General features: G+C 40.6%; 1 protein-coding gene and 1 long non-coding RNA gene across 26 annotated transcripts in view; one reads left to right on the top strand and one right to left on the bottom strand.

Moving 5' to 3' along the window:
* Positions 1 to 15,779, bottom strand: part of LOC108160402 (disintegrin and metalloproteinase domain-containing protein 11) — a 551,474-nt gene that overhangs the window by 249,540 nt on the left and 286,155 nt on the right. The gene's annotated exons all lie outside the window — the stretch shown is intronic.
* Positions 4,161 to 15,779, top strand: part of LOC117186730 — a 38,265-nt gene continuing 26,646 nt past the window's right edge. The window contains exons 1-2 of the long non-coding RNA XR_004471661.1: positions 4,161 to 4,533; positions 4,581 to 5,538. This is a non-coding gene — a long non-coding RNA (uncharacterized LOC117186730). The remainder of the gene's footprint in view (positions 4,534 to 4,580; positions 5,539 to 15,779) is intronic.

Genomic DNA, 15,779 nt, shown 5'->3' with positions numbered 1-15,779 from the left:
ATACGATCTTTATCAGATAGCGAGGAAGAAACAGCGGTTAAAGCGGACAAGTGCTGCTCATAAATTGAAATATCCGAAGAAGGTAAGATATACGAGCAAGTAATGAATATAGCGAAAGCGGGAGAATCAGTTTTACACACAGGAATTCCAGTTCCTGTTGAACTTGGACTGTGAAGTGTTCCGACGTGAAGTAAGAGCCCACCGCAATTAGAACCCCCCCTGCACGTCGAGACGAACGGTCCTTTCTAAAAGTTGTGTACCGACCTGCCAAAACCTCGAAACTAAGAATGTCCGGCTTTAACCAGGTTTCAGTAAACACAATAACGTGGGAAGCAAAGGCAACACTATCCCGGAAAAGAATGCTGAGCTTACTACGCAAGCCTCCTCTTACATTCTGATAGGTTACTAAAAAAGAAGTTCGTTTTTTGGAAGGGTGGAAGCAAGACGGGAAGTTTAGGAAGAGGAAGTTGAGGTTAAGGGTGGCACACAGGAAAGATTTGTAAGGGATATGGGGGGCCTATTCTTCTTCTTAGCCTTAAACTCCTTCACCACCAAATGCTCCGGCCAAAATTTGGCGGAGCATATGGTGTCAAATTGTGTTGGGGAGATGCTTATCTTAAACGAGGCTATCTCCCTGGCATAAGAGAAGTTGAATTTCTCCACCTTTAAACCCACGGCTTTTATTTTGCTTTGAATAAAAGCAATTACATCATTAGATGTGAGGTCAGGGGCCAGCCGTGAAACAAAAACTTGTCGTTTTGGTGGGACTCCCACCAGTGGTTTAGTCACCCCACAGGCCTAGTACCTGTGGTGGCAGTATCCGGAGGTCCGGAACGTCTATTTACTGGTGGGATCGGGATAGACGGGACAACTAGCGAACTTGCGGACACAACGGACACGGACGCTGCAGACGTACTTGGCTGCACATTCTCCGAGGCGATGAATTCGGCTACCGAATCTGCATCGCCAGCAGCTGTCGTTGCCCTTGGAGTGGCAAACGAGATCAACTGCTGCACACTTGGAGTGGTCGGAGTCAGTTTTTCGGCGGCGCACGGCTGAGTGACGGTTGGCACTTGCAGATCCCGCGGAGTGACCTTTTTGCGCCTCGGAGACTCATTCAGCAGTTTTAAACCGCTAAACTGAGCCTCCATGGCTAGGAGCCGATCGTATTGGTTTTTAAAACCAACGGTCAGCTCCTTAAAGCCACTCCGCGTCTGCCTCATAAAAGCTACCATGTCTTTCTCCACCGCACGGCACGCCTCGCAACTGTAGTGCAAACCATTACGCTTTGAAATGGCATCACTCACAAGGCCAGAAAATCCAGCTCATTTTGCGTGCACTACGCTGTCGCAGAGCCAGCAGGGGATAATCGGCTGATAGTGGGTGATCTGCTTATTGCATGATTTTTTGGCACATACAACAGAAAACTCCATAATAAAAAATTTCAACAAAACTAAAATCAAATAATATTTCAAAACAAATGTCTATCAAACCAGTGTGCCAGACAAACGCTAATAGGAGGAGAAGAAAACAGTTGCAGCAGCAGCTAATGAGAGAGAGAGAGAGCTACTGAACAGAAAGTTACGAGAGCGAGAGAGAAAGAACAGTTATTTAAGTTTAGGTGATAGGGAGAGAGTGATAACACAACAAAAGCTACCAGACGAGAGCGGACTGCAATGCAATGTAATGCGTACTCACTCACTGCAACAACACAAACACGACAAGCCGACGCCGAAAACTAAAAAGTTAAATAATTTTTTAGCACAAATCAAAAGGCATGCACTCGCGGAATAGAATAGGTTTCCAGATTGTTGTCTGGTTAGGAAGTTAATTAAAGTTTATTTAGGAAAACACCGGCTGTTTATTCAAAACAAAAGGAAAAAATGCGGAGCGCAAAACAAAAACGCGTCTGATCACTACGAAAGAGAACGAACGAAGTTCGTGACTACTTCTTAGTCATCATTTGGCATGCTCTTTAATGCACTGTTGAACAGCCTGACCATGATGTTCATGAAGTAGTTCTCGCAGATCTTTAGGAATCGCTCTTTTCAATGCTGCATTTATTTCTTGACATCGATCAAGTTGTTCTTCAAAGTTTCCCATGAAGTATATTTATAAAACATTATGCTGTGCATCTTCGTGAGGTTGCAATGATCCAATTCCTTCTTGAATTACGGCTTTGTCGGTAAAGATTTGAAAGTTTTGGTCGCGGCATTTTTAAAGATGAATTAATAAGAATACAAATTACTCACACAATTACAAAAATGCACGTAGGTTTATTTAAAGCATACACGTTTGTTAAACATTTTGTAGATGGTTTCGTATCTGAGTCGAACCGAATAATGATTTCATGTTTTGAAAAACACAGCCAAGCCGGTGCCTGTGACTCACAGCCTACTGTTCTAATTTGTATGTCAGGTCACACGGGAACGCCGTCGAACCGGATACAAAGTATCCAACAGCAGTCTCCTGAATCTAATCTACCTCCCTACAAATTTTTAGACAAATCAGTTCAGCCGTTCTTTTTCTTTCTTTTCTTTTATATATGTATATATATTTATATATACATATGTATATATAAGCTAGGTGACCCGCAAACGTTGTCTTGTCATGTATATTATTTCTAGGAAACATTTTTTCAGTTCAGTAAAAATGATTACCTACTATAAGTAAGGAGGATTTACTTATCAATTATAAGATTACTTAACAATAAAGATTAATCTCTCAGCGCAATAGAGTATACAATATTTTTAGTTAGTCCGTCGTTAGCCAACACAAACAAACACAAACCACATATAGTTGTCCGTGGGAAAAGCATGATTTTTTCAAATCTAAGGCACATGCAGACAATGTATGGCCTTGTGACCTATTGATCGTCATAGCGAATGCCAATCTAATTGGGAATTGATTACGTTTTAATTCAATTGACACATCTGTATTAATCATAGGGATTCGTGGCAGCAACAAATTTTCGCCTTGAAACTTTCCATTCAAAATGATGGCTTCAATAACGTTTCTCATTAGTTTTTTAATGACTAATCGTGTGCCATTACACAGCCGTGGTGGGTTTAAGTCACGAAGCAGAATGATCGGAGATCCAACCTTCAATTGTAAATGGTGTGGTTACATGACTGTTAAAATCCAATAAATTTAAAAACTCAATTGGATAATTCACAGTTTCGTTGTTATCGCAAACTGACACCATTTGTATGACACCAAGTCCCCAGGCAACAACTGTTGTATCGTTAAATTTAACCCATTGACGTCCACATTTTTAGCTGCCAAAATCGCTCTTTCTGCCAGCCAATTATGATTTTCATATTGTGTGTATACATACAATGCGAGTCGATGATTGTGCAGAATTCCGTCTGTAATTTTATGTATTTTCATGTACAGCAACTTTCCCATCGTTTAGAGAATGTTTCGGCGGATGGATCCTGAAGCATTTTAACGCGCATATTCACCGTCAGCTGTACTTTTTTAGCATTTTTCAGCGCCACAGTCGCGATGATTTTAAGCAAGCGTTTCATCATCATTTCATTAGCGTATGCCGAATGTGGAATAACGGAAAGTGGTTATCTAAAATCACCTGAAAGGAGTAACAAAGTGCCGTTGTTTTTTAAATCCTTTAATATCCTATCCAATGCCTTATGCGAATGTTAGTGTACCACAGTGCATTCATCCCAGATAATAATTTTACATTGTTTCATCACTGTGGCCATAGACGATTGTTTACTTATGTTGCACACTGCATCTGGATTATTTTGAATGTTTAAATGCTGAATGAGCTGTTCTGCCTCCATCTAATAAAGTTGTTGTAATGCCAGAAGATGCAACAGCCACTGCGATGCCATTTTTTTAATCGTATCTCGGCAAGAAGTAGCGAAATAAGGAACGTTTTGCCAGTTCTACCTGGTGCATCAAGAAAAAAGAATCCTCCTTGTCCTGCCGAAACTGCCAGCATAATGAGGTTGTAAATAATTTTTGTGTTGAGTAAATCAGATGCACTCCGATTCGGTGAGCTCAGACCGAAATGACTGATTGGTAAACTCGCAATATCAATGCAATGATCCTCGATAGAAATCAATGCTCCATTGTACATTGCATCACTGACCGATATCGTTTGATCGTTGCACCTTGTTCGATGTCGATACAGTTTTTCATCAGTCATTAAATCTTTGTGATTATCCCACAACATTTGTGCTCGGGCCACATGTAGTCATTACTATAGCAAATTTATGTTCCTGCGCAGTTTAATGCTGATTCAGCAAGCATACTGTTGCAATGACTGTCGTCTTCTAGCAAGCCTAGTGCAAGGCATGCATCTTTATACGTTGGACACGTTGTGTAAGAAAAAGTTTGTGATTATCCCACAACATTTGTGCTCGGGCCGGGAAACATGTAGTCATTACTATAGCAAATTTATGTTCCTGCGCAGTTTAATGCTGATTCAGCAAGCATACTGTTGCAATGACTGTCGTCTTCTAGCAAGCCTAGTGCAAGGCATGCATCTTTATACGTTGGACACGTTGTGTAAGAAAAAGTTTTTTTAAATTTAATATTTTTCTTTGAATTTTTAGACGCCACATTTACATTAATTGCTATTGGCTCAGATTGGCGCGGTAAGCACAAAACAAAGACCTCCCAAAAAAAAAGGACATAGGTACCCGAAGAGTGGTGTCGGATGCGCACATATCAAGAGTATACTTTAATCAGTATATGTCAAATATACAAACTCTTAACTTACACACTTATTCCAAACAACTACACATTATTGTTGAGTCAACAAACTCAAGTACCCAGCACATTCCAAGTGCGATGCAATATGATCGCACTTGAGTGTAGCGGGCACAATCAAAGCAGTGTCAGCATATCCATGGGATACTGACCAAGAAATATAACACTTGCGCATACCACACTCCGTCGAATGGCAACGTGCCATACAGACATATCCACTTATATGTATATTATATACATTTAGGTACAGCGCTGACGCTGGCTTCTCTGCCGAAGCAGCGTCCAGCCCTTTATTTAAGTTAGCTCCTAAGATTTGCGATCGTTCAGAAATAAACGGGACCCGAACGAATTCGGTCACATCTCAAGAATCTATTTTTTCCATTACTACAGTGGTCAGATCGGGATAAAAAATAGAAGCGCACACCTAAACGATAAGCACACAAAATTTCACGAAAATCGGTCGAGGAGTTTCGGAAGTTTAGCAACAAAGCTTGTGACACGAGAATTTTATATATTAGAAGATATATGTATATCTATGTATATATATAAAAGAAATTCGTGTTAGTTACACCATTTATATCTCAAGAACGGCTGAAAATTGGTGGGGAGTTCCCGTGTGACATGACATAAACGTCAGCACAAATAGTTTTGTGTCACAGGCTATATATTCATATCTATTGTTTCTGTTACAAATGAAGATGAAGTCACCTACTATCCAACTGAAACATAAACCAACCTAAACTGTACATCGGTACGCGTTTGGTGGTAACAAAATTAATGAACTCAAAGTAAAATTCGAAGGTGAGGAAGTTGTCATTCCCAGCTGTCATATATATAAGTTTGTTTCATAAAAAAAATGCGTGTAGTTTTCAAATTATATAAATTGAAAAATTGTCTTCGTTTGTTTGACGAAGGTAAACTTCGGGAAAAAGTAACGATACCCTTCTAGGGATAAAATGGAGGAGAATTCTGGTATAGTAAACACAAAACATAGATCAAACTATCGACCCAAATGATTTTTACCATGGTTAACTTAAGACAGTGACAGGTTAAGCAAGCCGTCAATGAAGTCATGTCGTGACAAGTATACTAGGTTATAAGACTCGTTTACCGAGGACCAAAAAGTACTTGGCTGGATGTCACCAAGAACTATAATATGATCTTTATCTGATGGCGGGGAAGAAATAGTTTTTATAGCGGACAAGTGCTGCTGGCAAATGGAGATATCCGAAGAAGGTTTAATATACGAGCCCGTTGTGAAGATAGCAAAGGCGGGGAGAATTAGTTTTACACACAGGAACTCCAGTTCTTCTTGAACCTGGACTGTGAAATGTTCCGAAGTGAAGTTTGAGTCCCTTGCAGTTAGAGCCACATGCGCGTCGAGACGAACGGTCCTTTCTAAAAGTTGCAAAAGCATCACTATCCCGTGTAATTTGCATTGTTTGATTTGCATTTGTCACAAACAGACGGGAGTATATTGGTGTTAATGGAATTTTATTTTCCAAATATGGAAAAATTTAATTATTGCTATGTGCAAATTTTCATTTTAGTTTTGCTCATACGCAGATCCCGACAATAGCAGTGAAGGTCATTTGGCTTCATTTTGAGAGGTCCAAATATGGCAAGACAAGGTGCATATACTGTTCCAATGATTATAGAACAAGTGGCAACACGTCCAATTTATTCGACCACGTTAAAAGACTGCATCCTGGCATTTCATTTGACAGCCGCCATTTTTTGAGGGCTATTAAGATCTCTCTTCTGAACGAAAAAAATGATTGACAGGGCTTTGCCCATACTTGTTTCGCAAGACATGCATCCATTTATGATTGTGGAGGGTCCCGGGTTTTGCGAGTTTGTAAATATCCTTGATCCTCGGTACAACCTGAAGACTTGAATTGGATGGTATTGAAAGCTGCGCCATAACAACGGATAGTTGGACTTCGAGAGCTTACCAAGCATATATTACGGTTACATGCCACTTTATAACGAAGGATTTTGTTTTGCGCACAGCAGTATTGGCCACCAAACCATTACTTGATAGTTTAAATCAGTCAGCTCAAAACATAACTGATTTCCTACAGGCGATCTTTGACGAGTGGAATATTTTTACTACAATATTAGCTATTGATAGTGCCAATTCTATGAAGAAAGCTTGTGAACTGTTGAAAAAATAACGTCTACCGTGCTTTGCACAAACAATAAATTTAGTTGTGCCTAATATATACTACCGGAAAGTGCAAACGGATTGTCACGTATTTTAAGTCTAGTCCAATTGCACTTAGCAAATTTAAAGCAGAGCAACAAACCAAAGAAAAGTACAGCTTGAAACAAGAAGTGTCTACAAGGTCTACAGCGCATTTTATATGATAGAGCGAATAATTTTAACTAACTATAGTGCTATAGTGAAAGTTGAATTTTTGTATGTCCACTTGTCCTATTGGAGGAACTAAAGCAGTGTCAATAGTAGTCAGCAAGTGTGTGAGATGCTTCAGCACTAGGGCGCGCATGGTGAGCACATCATGGGAGACCTACATACCTAAGGAACGTCTGGAACGATCTCGAGCCTTGAACTCACTGAAGTGGATTACTGTGGGCTCTTTTTCTACCGGTCAGAAATCCGAACAAGGCCTCCGACTTGACCACAGCGTCTTTCTAGGTGCGTTAAAGCGTTTTAATTCCACACGAAAAAGGCCTTGTCAAATTTGTTGCGCCAAGAATGAGCTTCTGGAGCCAAAGAAGTTTTGTCTGAGCTACTCGCATATGAAGGAGGTCCACGGATTGGCTGACTCTATCGACTAGCGCTTTATCCCGCCGGGTTCTCCGCATTTTGTCGGATCTTGAGAAGCGGCCGTGAATACTGCATAACATCATCCGTACCGCTCAGTTGGACCATCTGTTCCTAGCTTCGACGTGCTGCGAACTCTGATCCGCCAGATCAAGGCAATTGTTAATTCTCGCCCTTTGCTCTCGCTTTCAGCAAATCTTGATGATTTAGATTTCTTGTTTCCTGCTCATCTGCTTTTAGGTGGCCGGCAAGAGGCAATCCTCAAGCCTGACCTAACGAAGCTCAACTACGATCGTCTGGATGGTTGACAGCGGGTCGCTCTACTGTAACAAATATTCTGGAGCCTTTGGCGCAAAGACTCTTTTGCAAGAGCGCTCGAAGTGGCGTACGACCAAGCAAAATCTCTGCGTAAGTCTTCCCCCAATGCATTGGCCACTGGCTAAAATGTTCGATTGTCAAGTTCGATTGCCGCGTTCCACAGGAACCACCAGGAGGGCCGCTCTCCCTGCTAAAGGCCGGCGTTTGCTTGTATCGGCTGACGTTGCCTAAGATCTATGCTAATGTCTCTCCGCATAGATTGCATACCGATCTTGTAACTTGTGGATTTTTACCTGGTCTGAGATAAGAGCATGCATAAGGCTTAAGCTAAGCCGCCGGCATAAATAAATATTATAACGTCTAACCCTAGTGTCTTTAGTTTGATTTTGGAAGTAAATGATTGCCAGAAAAAAGCTTGAGCTTTCAATTAAATATTTTGTTCGTTTTTTTGAGTTTTGTAAGTAGATAAGATAGATGCTCATCAAGCATATTGTAAAAATAGAAAAAAAGAGAATTCATGTCCAGGTGCTCGTGCATTTGATCAATTTGAAACCTCGTATTAGTACTACTATATATATTGCACAGAGATCTCGATTCATCCAATCATCACTCCCACCCTTCAAATCATTTACAGCTACACAAAGAAAGATTTTTCTACATGGGAGGATATATCATTCTTATAAGTGATAAAAGTACTCATTGGTCACTGTTATACTTAGCTTTGGTCCTCAACCATAAACGAGTTTATTTTTACCATACAATAGATCGAAGCTCCAAGTGACATTATGTCCTGAAAACCTTCTCGTTTGTTTTGCATTGAACAATTTTTGGTTATGCGAAATAATGAATCCAACGTTCCCAATGTTTATGTTGGTTTTTTTTTTTTTTTAATATTTCTGGTGCTACAAAGTTGTACTTTATTTTTATGTTATAAGGTTTTTTAGGTATTGAATTATGTTAGTTTTAAATTTTAATGTAGTGGTTTTAAAGCTATTCGGTAGTTGGTTCCATAGACGAACAGTGTAAATGAAAAAATGTCTTCGGAGCTAGCTAGTCTGTGTTTAAGACATAATTTTCTTTGTTCTCCGTGATGCGTAAAACCGATACTCAAAATGATTATAGGGGTATATTCGATTTGTGGTGAAAATTGGTGTGTGTAACGTCCAGAAGGAATCATTTCCGACCCCATAAAGTATATAAATTCTTGATCAGCGTCAATAGCCGAGTCGATAGAGCCATGTCCGTCCGTCCGTCCGTCTGACTGTCTGTCCGTCCCCATGAGCGCCTAGTGCTCAGAGACTATAAGAGCTAGAGCAATGACATTTTTTATCCAGACTTCTGTGAAATGTCACTGTAACCAGTGTATTTCGAAATTTCGCCACACCCCTTCCGCCCCTACAAAGGACGAAAGTTTGTGTCGTCCACAATTTTGAAGATACGAGAAAATTAAAAAAGCACAATCATAGAGAATGACCATATCTACCGAATCTGGGTCAGATCGAATCTTTATTATAACCAATAGGAACAAATCAATTTGCAGTTGCTACGCAGCGACCGACGACACGTTCTGACTGATTTTCTGTCTCGCACGCACTCTTTATCGTTCAATGTTAGCGCCCTCTGGCGAAGAGGAGCCATACTGACTATGTATCGGGTAGAAATGTAGAGTTGCGGTCGCAGCAGCAACTCATAAAGTTCCCCTCGTTTTGGTTATAATTTTCCATTCCAATCCATTTTGTTAAGCTTATACCCAGAATTCTGACTGGATGAGTGATTATGTGCTCCCTCCATCTAATATTGAATAAATATCTTGCTATACTAATAAAGACCATAAAAAAGCAAGAAAGCAACATTAAAGTTCCTATTTAAGTCTCCGGTTGTTACTACATTATTGTATCCTAATGAGTCTAGTATTTTGATGGCTTCTGAGAAATCTATTGCGCGCTTTGTTCGGTATATGCAGCCAGTTAGTAAGAAGTGGTTCGGCTGTGTCTAATGCTTTATTTTTTACTCATAACTTGTGACCAAATTGATATTATACGAACATATTCATATCTATGTTAAGCTACATTAACCTTAGCTAACAGCTGGTGAAAAAATTAAATTGATTCAGTCAATTATCAAAATGTTATTAAGTATTTCGTAAAGTGGCTATGTAAAGACAAAAAAATGTTGGTTCGGGTGTTGGGACTCTTGAAAAATATTCTAAAAAAAAAGGAATAAACGAGATGAAACCACTGCAGGCATATTCAAACTAAAATTCATTATTTACATATAAACAATTTTTAATCGTCCTAGTCAGAGACGAGCGAGCCTTGCCGATCTTTTCACTCTAGTTGGATCTTCGATCGCTCAACCGGCAGTTCGGTTGAAGATCTTGTTTTTTCGCTCTTTTCCGATGACTTGCCTTATTTCATTTCCTTGGCGGTTTTGTTTGCCTTGTAATTTAAATCAATCAGCATGTTTTTGAAGTGAGAAGTGAGCTCTGCATTGACTTACGCCCGCGAGTATATCGTTTCTTTGGGTTGCCACTTTTCAAGGGACCACCCTCATCGAAAATGGTAGCTGAAGAGAGGAAACTAAAGAATTAGATGGCTGTGACTTCATCGGAGCTTCTATGACGTGGCCAACAGTCGGATTTGGCAATACGACAATGCGGGGTCGCTCCTCGACCACCATTTAATTCTCACTGGCAGCCATTGAGTATGAAAGCTCAACGGTTCACATTGTCACCTTTGGTCACCTAATGTGTCACAGAACTTTCACGTCTCAGACGTAATTGCTTTCCCCAGTTAATCCACCATCCATTTTGGATGTTACTAAACCGGACGTTTCTATGCGATAGTTAGCCGATGGTTTTCAAATGCAACCCTAATAAGCAATGAATGGCAATAAAAAATAATTGGCGCCTAGACATATTTCAAATCTTAATTCGAATTTTAAATCGTTGAAGACTAAAAAAGGAATGTTTAGTAGTATGTTTTTGTTTAGTATTTTGAAGCCATTAAATAAACAAGCAATACACGCAAGTCAAAATGGACTGCATATATTGAAAGTACTGCGGATTTGCGGGTGTCCCGAAATAATTCCGTTAATGTCGATTGGGACAGATCCAACTACGGCTCTAGTATTATTTCTACAATCAATGGGATGTGATGGATGTTCCCCCGGGATGTGCTGAGTGTGCAGAGCTTAGTAGGCTCTCATTGGTATGCTTACTTATTATCAACTGTGAGGTTGGACATAAATTGCCTGTCTCTCCCGGTCCGATCGAAAACATTGTATCCGTCACAAATAATCATAACTTCACACACTTTAGATCTAAACCACGTTTCAGAAACACAGATGAGTTTATAAAAAGGTTCCTAAATTCATCCATCTTCTTGGTTAGACTTTGAGCATAAGTATGAGAAGAATTTGGTCTTGAGAGTTGATAGCTGAGAATTCGGATTAATGCATGACAATAATTTTCACTATTAAGAGACGAATAGACGAATTCAAAAAATTTGAACTTACACCTTAAATACGCACATAAAAACATACGGTTACAAAAGATACAAATATTCAGTAAGCTCTGAAATCTAACATTGAATACCAGTGCCAGTCTAGACTCCGTCAAGTAAAGACGCGCCAGCAGCTAAGCAACAGCAAACGCAAATCTAACAACAAAATCCACGCAGAAAAACATTCAAGTGCACAAAGCAAATTCCAAAAAAGCCAATAACAAACACACCAAGTAAACAGTTACAAATCCAAGTGAAGCGGGCAGCAGCCCAAGCTCGAGCGCAATGTCGCGACCACCAGACCCAAAATTGCTCACACAGTGGGACAAAACAGCATTCTTAGAACCAAAATACATACCAGTGTTGCGGTGAAGTAGACTCGGTTAAAAAAATCAGAGACGGATCACTTCTAGTCAAAACAAAAGGAACAGCCCAGGCTACTAGACTTATGAAAATCACCAAATTCCACGACTTCGAAGTAATAGCAACCGAACACAAAACACTAAACTTCTCCAAAGGGGTAATCTACTCCAACGACTTGCGGAACATTGATATAGACGAAATCAAAAAAGAACTCAAACCTCAAAAAGTCATTGACGCAACCAAAATACTTAAACAGAAAGACAACGTACTCCATGAAACCGGACTCATCATCGTCACATTCGACACACCAACTCTACCTCAACATTTAATGATCGGTTACGAACGAGTGAACGTACGTCCTCAAACACCTCGCCCCCTTAAATGCCACAACTGCCAAAAATACGGCCACCCTTCTAAATACTGCAGATCCCCAAAGATCTGTACTAACTGCTCAGAAGTGCACCCTGCTGACGATGAACTATGCTCTAAGCCAAAGTTTTGCAGTAACTGCAAATTCAACACCGACATTCAGAATAGCCACAGCCCCATAGACAAAAATTGCCCAGAGTTCCTCAAACAAAAAGAAATCACAATAATCAAAACAATCGAAAAAGTAGATTTCACTACCGCAAAGAAAATTTACCATCAACGGAACCCCCATCAATCGACACCATACGCTGAAGTAGCCCGCTATCAACAACCAAAACCTCATCTCACTGAAACATCTACCTCATCATCGCCCACCTATAACCAATCACACCAAATAAGACCAATCAAAGACTACGGGGACATCACCCCAAACACACATCCAATCAACCCTAAGCCAACTTCATCCCAACTACACCCCCCCAGTCAACAACAAGCAATGGATATGGACACCGAAACTACGGAAACCGCTAAAAATACAAAAAACTCGAAAACTATCCAAGATTCTGACCGTAAACTCAGAAGCCAGACTAAGGAAAAAGACAAACTTAACCTGGTTACCAAACACCTCAAAGCCAAAGATAAAACTGAAAAAAATAAGACCCCAAACGCAAACCTAGCCCTTTTATCTAATAATGCACTAGCAAACAAAATTTACAGCGAAGACGATCTTTAAATATAAACCCAAACTAGTAATTATCACTAAGCCCTATCACTAAGAAAACAAAACACCACTCCCACTAACTTATAATGCTCAAAATAATCCAATGGAACATCCACGGATACAAGAATAATTATATAGAACTACAAACACTCATGAAATCCCACAACCCTCAAATTATTGCATTACAGGAAACCCACATAACGAACCCCATCTCACTCCCAATCCCAATTAACTTTAGCCTATACTGCAACAACAACCCCACAAATGCTTTCGGTGGCACAGCTCTCCTCATTCACAACTCCATCTCCCATACCCAAATCCAACTCAACGCAGACTTTGACGCAGTAGGCGTCACCATAAGGTCCAAATCAAATCTCAATATCATATCCGCCTACATCTCCCCTAACAAATCCTTCAACACCCGTAACCTCCAAAACGTCCTCACCCCGGCAAACGACCACACCATTGTCCTAGGAGACTTCAACAGCTGGCACCCTTACTGGGGCTCACCTAAGGCCAACTGCAGAGGGAAAACAATAGCCTCATTCCTAGACCGCTCGAACTTCATCCTACTAAATGACAATACTCCGACCCACTTCTCAACACACAACACATTTACCCACATCGATCTCTCACTTGCAACATCCAGAATTGCTCCAGAGATCCTCTGGCAAGTGATAGATGACCTTTACGGTTCTGACCACTTTCCCATCTTACTTACACTATTCAACACTCCCTCTCCCTATCCCACCTCCCCCTTAACCCCTAAACCTACTTTCAATCTCAAAAACGCAGACTGGGATCTCTTCAGGAAACATACAGCCCGCTTCATCTCCACAACCCAATCAAATAACAATGGCAATAGAGAAGCCGCCCTAATAAAAAAAATACTTATCCAAAGTGCCCACCTTTCTATCCCACAAAACACCACCTTCTCTCTCACCCGCACTGTTCCCTGGTGGAACAAACAACTTTCACTCCTCAAAAGAGACAAAGTCGTAAAATGGAACTACCTCAAGCACAACATAAGCAACCATAACATCATAGAATACAAAAAATCAAAAGCGTGTTTTAAAAGAGCAATTAGAGAAGCCAAACGAAAATCGATCCTTGAGTTCACAACCCATATACACCCAAACTCAGATCCAACCACAACATGGTCCAACATCAGACGTCTCTGCGGTCTTTACCCCACTAAAAATATCCATGCCATTCATAACCCGTACACCCAATCACAAACAACCTGTCAATCCGAAATAGCCAACTCCTTTGCCCAGACATGGTCAGAAGAAGCAGACGACATTAACTTCTCCCCAACATTCCTGTCCAACAAACTCCTCATTAATACCCCTTCTAACTATAACCCAACACCATCAGCCCTAGAAATCGAGAAAGACATAACATTAATCGAATACACATCAGCACTGTCCACCTTGAAAGGCAACACTCCTGGTCTTGACCGAATTTCTTACTCTATGCTAAAGAACTCACCCTACCCCCTCAAAACCAGAATCCTAACCCTCTACAACAAGATACTCGACTCCTCCATCCCACAATCCCTTAAACTCAGCCTAGTCCTTCCCATCTTAAAACCACAAAAGCCCCAAACCGATATCAAATCTTACAGACCCATCTCTCTAAACTCATGCCTAGCCAAAACTCTGGACAAGATTGTCGCAAAAAGGTTGTGGTGGTTTGTTTTAAATAACAACCTGATCCACAACAACCAACTAGGGTTCAAAAGAGGCAAATCTGTACTAGACAGTCTACTTTATGTAGACCACCTAGCTACCAGAGCTATCGCCCTGAAAAAACACCTCACAGTCATCTCGCTGGACTTCACCAAAGCCTTCGACAGAATTGGTATTCACACCGTAATAAACCAACTAAAAAAATGGAAAGTAGGGCCACGAATACTTAATTATGTTAAGAACTTTATGTCCAACAGGAAAATCCTCGTCAAAACCGGCAGAAGCTTATCAAATATCTTCCCTCTAAATAATGGCATTCCCCAAGGCTCCCCAATCTCCGTTATCCTTTTCCTCATAGCTTACAACTCACTCACCGATATCATCTCCCTCCACAAACAAATCAAATTTTGCGCGTACGCCGACGACTTCCACCTACTCATCAATCACAACAAACAAAAAAGTCCCACAACTAACATCCAAACAATATTTAACCAAATAGACGACTGGTGAAATCACTCAGGCTCAATCCTCTCTAAAGAAAAATCCCAACTCCTTCATATATGCCGCAAACACAACTGCAAACCCAAAATACTCACCGGTGGCACAACCATCCAAGCTACCGACACACTCAGAATCCTTGGGCTCACAATCAACACCAAATACAATTGGATCTCTCACATCAACAAACTCAAAGTTGACCTTGCTAAGCCACTAGGCATCATCAAACACCTCTCTTCATTTAAATATAACTGCCACACTTCATCATTAGTGCAAATCATAAAATCCATAATCATTTCCAAAATAGATTTCTGCCTTCCCATATATGGATTTGCTCCCAAATCCCAACTTAACCGCATAAAAACCACCCTAAATACAGCAATAAGAGCCGCCCTTGGAGCATTCCGTACCACCCCCATAAATAATATGCTAGCTGAAACCAACATCTTCACCATTGAAAGCAAACGAGACTACCTTACCGGGAAAATCTCCAAAAACCTCATCCACGGAAAATCCACCCCCCTAAATACCCTTTCCAAAAGCCATAAAAGAAAACACCGACTGCTCAGCACGGTAGACAGAGCCATACAAGTGTCCCAAAAACACCTCATCCCTTTTTCCCCAATCAGAACCTCCACATCCAAAAAATTCAACATCCTTAACATCCACAAATCAACAAACATCAACCTCTCCAATCACAACAAAAACACTACCCCTACAATAGTCTTCCACCAACTTTTCCACTCTATCAAATCAGCTCTCCCCAAACACAACTTCCTTTACACAGACGG

This window comes from Drosophila miranda, chromosome XR (genome assembly GCF_003369915.1).
Source record: "Drosophila miranda strain MSH22 chromosome XR, D.miranda_PacBio2.1, whole genome shotgun sequence".
Taxonomy (NCBI): domain Eukaryota; kingdom Metazoa; phylum Arthropoda; class Insecta; order Diptera; family Drosophilidae; genus Drosophila; species Drosophila miranda.
Note: the sequence above shows the minus strand (reverse complement) of the source record. Positions and strands in the feature narration are given on the sequence as shown.